The sequence below is a fragment of the Arachis hypogaea genome, chromosome 4 (genome assembly GCF_003086295.3).
Source record: "Arachis hypogaea cultivar Tifrunner chromosome 4, arahy.Tifrunner.gnm2.J5K5, whole genome shotgun sequence".
NCBI lineage: Eukaryota > Viridiplantae > Streptophyta > Magnoliopsida > Fabales > Fabaceae > Arachis > Arachis hypogaea.
In genome coordinates, this window is record NC_092039.1 from 70,040,726 (window position 1) to 70,049,534 (window position 8,809).

Sequence of the window (8,809 nt, forward strand, 5' to 3'; positions counted from 1 at the left end):
AATATTTCCAAGAATTTGGAATATTGCTTCTCTTTGTTCTCTTCTTTAAACCTTTGAGGGTATGGGAGCATTGGTTGGTATGCTTTCACTGTCTCCTTCTTAGCTAATTTATCACTTTGTGTATAGGTTTCTTGCTCCTGCTTTTGTTCCTTCACCTCTTCTTTTAAGCCTTCTTTGATGTGCTCTTCCTGAGTGATGGCTTCTGTCTCCACTTTCTTCCCACTTCTCAGGGTGATTGCTTTACACTCCTCCCATTTTATGGCTTTTTCTGTGTCTCTTGGGTTGGGTATCGTATCACTTGGAAGAACATTGGTTGGCCGTTCAGCTTGTTTGGCTAATTGTCCCACTTGTCTCTCAATATTCTTCATGATGACCTCATGTTCCTTGTGTCCCTTAGCTAAGGCTTGAGTGGTTTGAGCAAGTGCTTGCAAGGTTGCTTCAAGACTTGAGATTCTAGTTTCATGATGGTCAATTGGGGTTATGATGGGGGTTGATTGTTGTTGGAAGTTGTTGGGTGGATTAGTGTGGAAATTTTGTGAGTTGGATGATGGTGCAGAGAAGTTATTTTGGTGAGTTTGTGAATTATGATGGGGTGGTTGATATGTGTTTTGTGTTTTTCTATATTGGTTAGTGTTAGTGGCATGGTGATTTTGGTTATTTGTGTTACGGGTGTGGTTGTGGCTGTTGTTCTTTTGCCAATGGTTTTCACCCCACCTTAGATTGGGATGATTTTTCCAAGAGGAGTTGTATGTATCACCATGAAATTCGTCCTGAGAATTTGAAGTATTCTGCATGTACTGGACTTGTTCTTGTGGCTGTTCAACAGTGGTCCCTTCACCTTGGTTTCATTCAAGTAATGGTTGATTTGTTGTGTTCACTGCTGCAAGTTGCAAACCATCCATTCTCTTTGTTATCATCTCCATTTGTTGTTGGATTTGTTGGTGCATTAACTTGTTTTGTGCCAAGATAGCATCAACACCTTCAAGCTCCATTACACCTTTCTTTGGGGTCGGATTGTGTTGCCTCTCTGATGAGTAATAATATTGATTGTTTGCCACAATCTCAATGAGGTCTTGAGCCTCCTCTGCAGTTTTCATCATGTTGAGTGATCCTCCTGATGAGTAGTCTAGTCCCTTCCTTGCTTCGAAGCTTAAGCCTTCATAGAAGTTTTGGAGCTTAACCCAATCACTAAACATGTCAGGGGGACATCTTCTCATTAGTGCTTTATATCTTTCCCAGGCTTCATACAATGACTCCCCTTCCATTTGCCTAAAAGTCTGAACCTCTGTCTTCAACTTGATGATCTTTTGAGGTGGGTAGAACTTTGCTAGAAATTTGCTCATCACTTCATTCCAATCATTGAGGCTTTCCTTGGGGAATGATTCTAGCCATTGAGTGGCTTTATCCCTCAAAGAGAATGGAAATAGCAACAACTTGTAGACATCTGGATGCACTCCATTTGTCTTCACTGTATTGCATATCCTCAGAAAAACAGAGAGATGTTGATTTGGGTCTTCAAGAGGTCCCCCTCCATAAGAGCAATTGTTCTGTACCAAAGTGATGAGCTGAGGTTTTAACTCAAAGTTATTGGCCTGAACATTTGGTGTAGCAATACTGCTCCCACAATGTCTTGGGTCAGGGATAGTATACGAGGATAACACCCTTCTAGCTTGTCCACCATTATTGTTGACCCCTCCAGGAGGATTTTGCATCTCATCCTCCATGGCTTGATCTTCTCCCTCTGATTCCTCTGACCCTTCTTCACCAACTATGAACTTTCCTCTTTCTGCTCTCCTTATCCTTCGGAGGGTTCTCTCGTCCTCAATATTACGTCTACTAGTTCCTGACATACACAAACAAAACCAAAATCACAAGTGAGACACTCTAGAACTAGAGTGAAATTGGGGTTAGTGAAACAAAATATCAAACAGTTAGTGGGCTTAACAAAAACACAAAGAAAATGCTTAATCTAAACCACCTTTCACTTAATCATTGTCAATCTTTCCAATCCCCGGCAACGGCGCCAAAAACTTGATACGTAAAAATGGAGATTTCACGTATAACCGGCAAGTATACCGGGTCGTATCAAGTAATAAAACTCACAAGAGTGAGGTCGATCCCACGGAGATTGGTAGATTAAGCAACTTTAGTTAAATGGTAGATTTAGTCAAGCAAACAAAGTTTTGATTTCATGAGCATTTTGATTTTTGAACATAATTGCAAGAACTTAAATGGCAAAGAATGTAAAGAACTAGAAGAGAGAAATAAAGTGAAAGTAAATAACGGAAACTTAAATTGCAAGAAACTTAAATGACATCAAAAGTAAATTGCAATAAAATAAAGTGCTGAATTCTAAAGAGCAAGAGAGTAAGAAATAAAGAAACAGAATGTAAATGACAAGAATAATAAATTGCAAGAATGTAAAAGGGAATTGGGCAATGGGTTTTCAAACACTAAGAACAAAAGAAATGAGAATTAATGATAGAGAGGATCATTAGGGATCAGAGATGCTAGTTTTCATGAATTGATGTTAATCAAATCTTCCTCAATCATGGGTATAGATCCATGGCAAGTGGGTGATTGAATCCCAATCTCTTGGTGATTCAATCTCTCTCAACATAACCAATTGCCACTCTCGTGATCTAATTGTTCATGAGAAGAGATGAAGCTCAAATATAATCCAGCCACACAATTCCCATAATCTCAACCAAGGAGAGTTACATCTCACATACTAACCAAGGTATATTGATTAAGGAAATCATGAAAGGATGAACTCTAAACTGAATTATGTGGCTCATTCATCAAATTCACCACATAATTCATATAGATTAACCCCTCTCTCGATGGTGGTTGAATCTTTGAAGAACAAGAGTTCCCTCTTTAGATCAACCACTAAAATTGAGAAGGAGAAGATGGGTTCACCAATTCATTCCAACCAACAGAGCTCCTCCCCCTAATGAAAGTGGGGTTTAGTGAATCATTGCTCCAAATTCAACAACAATTGATATAAATGAAAATTAAACTAAATTGCAAAGAAAGATGAAGAAGAATAATGAATTGCTTAAAGATTAAGAAAATGAAGAAGAGAGGTTCCAAGAAGAAAAAGTGCTCTCCGGGTATCCTCCCGGAAGTGCTAACAAGTAAAAGTGCTAAAAGTCTCAAAAAGTTCTAAGTGTCAAAAAGTGTGTAAAAAGTCCCCTACAAGTACACCAATCTCTTCTATTTATACTACTCCCAAAACTTCTTCAGAGATCTTCAATTTGGGTTAGCAATGTGGGCTTTCTCATTGTTGCATTCTTGGTTCAATTGAAGAAGTTTTGGCCTTTGTGATGAATAGGGGAAGTAGAGCAAGTTGGCAACCATTGTGGCCCATTGAGGGGCGTTATTGGCAACAACTCCAGGCTTAATGCACGTTGGCAACGTGCATGGTGTTTTCCTGGAGTGAGCTTTGAGGCTTGGGCGTTGCTAGCCCAAGTTGTTGCTAACAACTTGCTTCTCCTCTTCTTGGCTCTACTTTCATGCTAAATGTAGCCCAGAATTTGAGTGTCAATCTTCTGCTTCAATATGGACTATTATACATCATTGGAAAGCTCTTGATGTCTATTTTCCAATGCCATTGGAATCACCTCAATTGGACCTTCCTAGCTCAAGTTATGCTTCCTCAAAGAAGGTAAGGTCAAGCTGCCAAGTTGTTGCCAAAAACGCACCCATTTTGCCAAGTTAGCAACGTGCCCGTGCCTAGCCTCCCAAAAGCAGGGAAATGAGGCTGGCGTTGTTGCCAAAAACGCACCCTTGCTAGCACGTTGGCAACGTGCTCGTGCCCCCCCTCCAGGGCTCATCTCTAGCCTTCTTGACTTTCAACTTCATATTCTTGTTTTTAGGGCCTAAAGATGACTCTGGTTTGGCTTCAATTTTGTGCTCCACCATAGACTATTATATATGGTTGGAAAGCTCTGAATGTTAGCTTTCCAACGCAACTGGAATCACCCAATTTGGATCTCTGTAGCTCAAGTTATGCTCCATTGAAAGAGACATGGTCAGGCTGCCAAAATCGCACACGTTTTTGGTGAAAACGCCCTTGTTTCCAGCGTTGGTAACGCCAGCTTTTGAAGCTTCAAAATGAATGACAACCCCATACTATGATATATGGTTGGAAAGCTCTGGATGTCTACTTTCAAATGCCGTTGGAATCACCTCATTTGGAGTTTTGTAGCTCAAGATATACTCCATTGAAGGAGGTAAGGTCAGGCTGCCTTGTTGGAGTTGTTGTGGATAACGCCCCTATATTCCAAGTTAGCAACGTGCATCACAATTTCCTGGCGTTGTTGATGAACACTCCTTCTCTTCAGCACGTTGGCAACGTGCTCAAGCCTTTCTCAAGGCTCCATGTTTGCTTCCTGGCGTTGGCAACGTGCATGGCAAGGCTTGTGGGCGTTGGCAACTTGGTTGGTGCCATGTCTTGGCGTTAGCAACTTGGATGGTGCCATGTCTTGGCGTTAGCAACTTGGATGGTGCCATGTCTTGGCGTTGGCAACTTGGATGGTGCCATGTCTTGGCGTTGGCAACTTGGATGGTGCCATGTCTTGGCGTTGGCAACTTGGATGGTGCCAAAGTTGCTTGGCGTTGCCTTGAATAACGCCCATACTCCCCACGTTGGCAACGCCCTCGAAGCTCCTTCATGGCCCAAGTTTGCTTGTGTGCGTTGCCTTCAATAACGCACCTTATTCTTCAAGTTGGCAACGCCAACTTTGCTTCTCCAGGGCTGCCTGGCGTTGCCATGAACAACGCCCACTATCTCCAAGTTGGCAACGCCAACTTCTTCTTGCAAGGTTACCTGGCGTTGCCATGAACAACGCCCATTATCTCCAAGTTGGCAACGCCAACCTCTTCCTGCCCAGCTTGCATTATTCTTGCTTCCATGCTTTCTTGTTTCATCACCTATCATCAACAAGGGGAATAGCTTCAAAGTCTTACCAATTCATGCAATAAATTTCATGAGATTCATTCATACTCATTCATATATGCATTCCTTAAATCATTTGCATGAATTTGGCTAGAATCACATGTTCATTGGTATTCTCATGCATGGAGATAAAACTCATAAAAGGACTTGTTTATTTAGAGAAAATGAGTGAAAGTAAGCTAAAACCAACTAAACTAACTAGCTAATATAACAAATATGCAATTGCATCATTTTACCACACCAAACTTAAAAGGTTTGCTCGTCCTCGAGCAAAAGAAGAAAGAAAGAAAGGGAAGAAGAAGAAAAATGGAGGAGATGGAGGGAGAAGTGAATTTGGCCAAGAGGGGGGAAAAGTGTTGGGTTTGGGATGAGGGGAGGGTTGGGTTTCGGTCATTAGGGTTGGGTTTGGGAGGGAAAAGTGTTTGAATTTGAAAGTGGGGTAGGTGGGGTTTTTGGGGAAGAGATATGGAGGTGATTGGTGAAGAGGTGATGGGCAAGAGTGAATGAGTTGATTGGTGAGGGTATTTAAGGAAGAGTGTTGTGGGAGGTAGGCGGGGATCTTATGGGGTCCACAGATCCTGAGGGGTCAAGGATGTATCATCCTTGCTCCTATTAGGCGTGTAAACGCCCTTACAGTGGAATCCTGGCATTTTAACGCCAAATTGCTGCTTATTTCTGGTGTTAAACGCAAGCTTTTATTCCTTTCCTGGCGTTAAACGCCAGGATGCAAGCTGTTTCTGGCGTTTAACGCTAGATTGTAGCCTGTTTCTGGCGTTTAACGCTAGTTTGGTGCTTGTTTCTGGCGTTTAACACCCAGAATGGTGCCAGACTGGGCGATAAACGCCCATTCTGCTACCCTTACTGGCATTTAAACGCTAGTAAGTCTCTCCTCCAGGGTGTACTATTTTTAATGCTATTTTTTATTTTTCTTTAATTTTTGCAATTGTTTTTGTGACTCTACATGATCATTAACCTAAAAAAAAAAAAGAAAATAACATAGATAAATAAAATTGGGTTGCCTCCCAATAAGCGTTTCTTTAATGTCAATAGCTTGACAGTGAGCTCTCATGGAGCCTCACAGATGTTCAGAGCATTGTTGGAACCTCCCAACACCAAATTTAGAGTTTGAATGTGGGGGTTCAACACCAAACTTAGAGTTTGGTTGTGGCCTCTCAACACCAAACTTAGAGTTTGATTGTGGGGGCTTTGTTTGACTCTGCATTGAGAGAAGCTTTTCATGCTTCCTCTCCATGGTTACAGAGGGAGATCCTTGAGTTTTAAACATAAGGTAGTCCTCATTCAATTGAAGGACCAATTTTCTTCTGTCCACATCAACCACAGCTTTTGTTGTGGCTAGAAAGGGTCTTCCAAGGATGATGGATTCATCCTCATCCTTCCCAGTGTCCAGGATTATGAAATCAGCAGGGATGTAAAAGCCTTTGACCTTTACTAGCATGTCCTCTACCTGTCCATAAGCCTTTTTCATGGATTTGTCTGCCATCTCTAATGAGAACTTGACAGCCTATACCTCAAAGATTCCCAGTTTCTCCATTACAGAGAGTGGCATTAAGTTTATGCCTGACCCCAGGTCACACAGAGCTTTCTCAAAGGTCATAATGTCTATGATACAGGGAATTAGGAATTTACCAGGATCCTGTTTCTTTTGAGGTAAAGTGTGCTGAACCCAGGTATTTAGTTCATTAATGAGCAATGGAGGCTCATCCTCCCAAGTATCATTACCAAATAGCTTGGCATTCAGCATCATGATTGCTCCTAAATATTGGGCAACTTGCCCTTCAACAATGTCTTCATCTTCTTCAGAAGATGAATAGTCATCAGAGCTCAAGAATGGTAAAAGGAGGTTCAATGGAATCTCTATGGTCTCTAGATGAGCCTCAGATTCCTTAGATTCCTCAATTGGGAACACTTTTTTGTCCAGAGGACGTTCCAGGAGGTTTTTCTCATTGGGATTCACGTCCTCCTCCTCCTTTGTGCATTCGACCACACCAAGTAAGGTTTTGGCCTTGCACTCTCTGTTTGGGTTCTCTTCTGTATTGCTTGGGAGAGTACTAGGAGGAGTTTCAGTGACTCTTTTACTCAGTTGGCCCACTTGTGCCTCCAAATTTCTAATGGAGGACCTTGTTTCATTCATGAAACTTAGAGTGGCCTTAGATAGATCAGAGACTATGTTTGCTAAGCTAGAGGGGCTCTGCTCAGAATTCTCATTCTGTTGCTGAGAAGATGATGGAAAAGGCTTGTTATTGGTAAATCTATTTCTTCCACCATTATTAAAGCCTTGTTGAGGCTTTTATTGATCCTTCCATGAGAAATTTCGATGATTTCTCTATGATGGATTATAGGTGTTTCCATAGGTTTCACCCATGTAATTCACCTCTACCATTGTAGGGTTCTCAGGATCATAAGCTTCTTCTTCCGAAGATGCTTCTTTAGTACTGTTGGATGCATTTTGTAATCCATTCAGACTCTGAGAAATCAAATTGACTTGTTGAGTCAACATTTTATTCTAAGCCAATATGGCATTCAGAGCATCAATTTCAAGAACTCACTTCCTCTGAGGCGTCCCATTACTCACAGGATTCCTTTCAGAAATGTACATGAACTGGTTAATTGCAACCATGTCAATAAGTTCCTGAGCTTCTGCAGGCATTTTCTTCAGGTGAATAGATCCACCTGCAGAATGGTCCAATGACATCTTAGACAACTCAGACAGACCTTCATAGAATATATCTAGGATGGTCCATTCTGAGAGCATGTCAGAAGGACACTTTTTGGTCATTTACTTGTATCTCTCTCAAGCTTCATAGAGGGATTCACCTTCTTTCTATCTAAAGGTTTGAACATCCACTCTAAGCTTACTCAGCTTTTGAGGAGGAAAGAACTTAGCTAAGAAAGTCGTGACCAGCTTATCCCAAGAGTTCAGGCTATCTCTAGGTTGAGAGTCCAACCATATTCTAGCTCTGTCTCTTACAGCAAAAGGGAAAAGCATAAGCCTGTAGACCTCATGATCAACCCCATTGGTCTTAATAGTATCACAGATCTGCAAGAATTCAGTTAAAAACTCAAAAGGATCTTCTGATGGAAGTCCATGAAACTTGCAATTCTGTTGCATCAGAGAAACTAATTGAGGCTTTAGCTCAAAATTGTTTGCTCCAATGGCAGGGATTGAGATGCTTCTTCCATGTAAGTTTGAATTTGGTGCAGTAAAGTCACCAAGCATCTTCCTTTCATTGTTGTTGGGTTTGGCCATGTCTTCTTTTTTGAGATTCTCTGTAAGGTTTTCTCTGGATTATTGTGTTTTAGCTTCTCTTAGCTTCTTCTTCAGAGTCCTTTCAGGTTCAGGATCTGCTTCAACAAGAATGTCCTTGTCTTTGCTCTTGCTCATATGAATAAGAAGAGAACAGAAAAGAAGAAGAATCCTCTATGTCACAGTATAGAGATTCCTTTACGTGAGTAGAAGAAAATAAGAATAGGAGAAGGAGAAGAGAAGAATTCGAACACAGAGAGGAAGAGAGGGTTTGAATAATGAGTAGAAGAGAGGTGTTAGTAAATAAATAAAGAAATAGAAGGAGATGAGAAAGAGGAATTTTCGAAAATTAATAAAAAAGGAAAATATTTTTGTTTTTATTTTAAATTAAAGTTAAAATTCGAATTTATAAAAAGAAATAAAATTTAAATTTAAAACAATTAGTTAATTAAAAAGAATTTTTCAAAGAGGAAGGTAATTTTCGAAAATTAGAGAGAAAAAATTAGTTAGGTGGTTTTGAAAAAGATAAGAATTTTAAAACAAACAAAAAGTCAATTAGTTAGTTGAAAAAGATTTGAAAA

At 40.5% G+C, this 8,809-nt stretch overlaps 1 non-coding gene across 1 annotated transcript; it reads left to right on the plus strand.

Moving 5' to 3' along the window:
- Positions 1-7,734: 7,734 nt before the first annotated feature.
- Positions 7,735-7,838, plus strand: LOC112798741 (small nucleolar RNA R71). Its single transcript, XR_003200338.1, has one exon. It is a non-coding gene; the product is annotated as a small nucleolar RNA R71 (small nucleolar RNA).
- Positions 7,839-8,809: the final 971 nt, after the last annotated feature.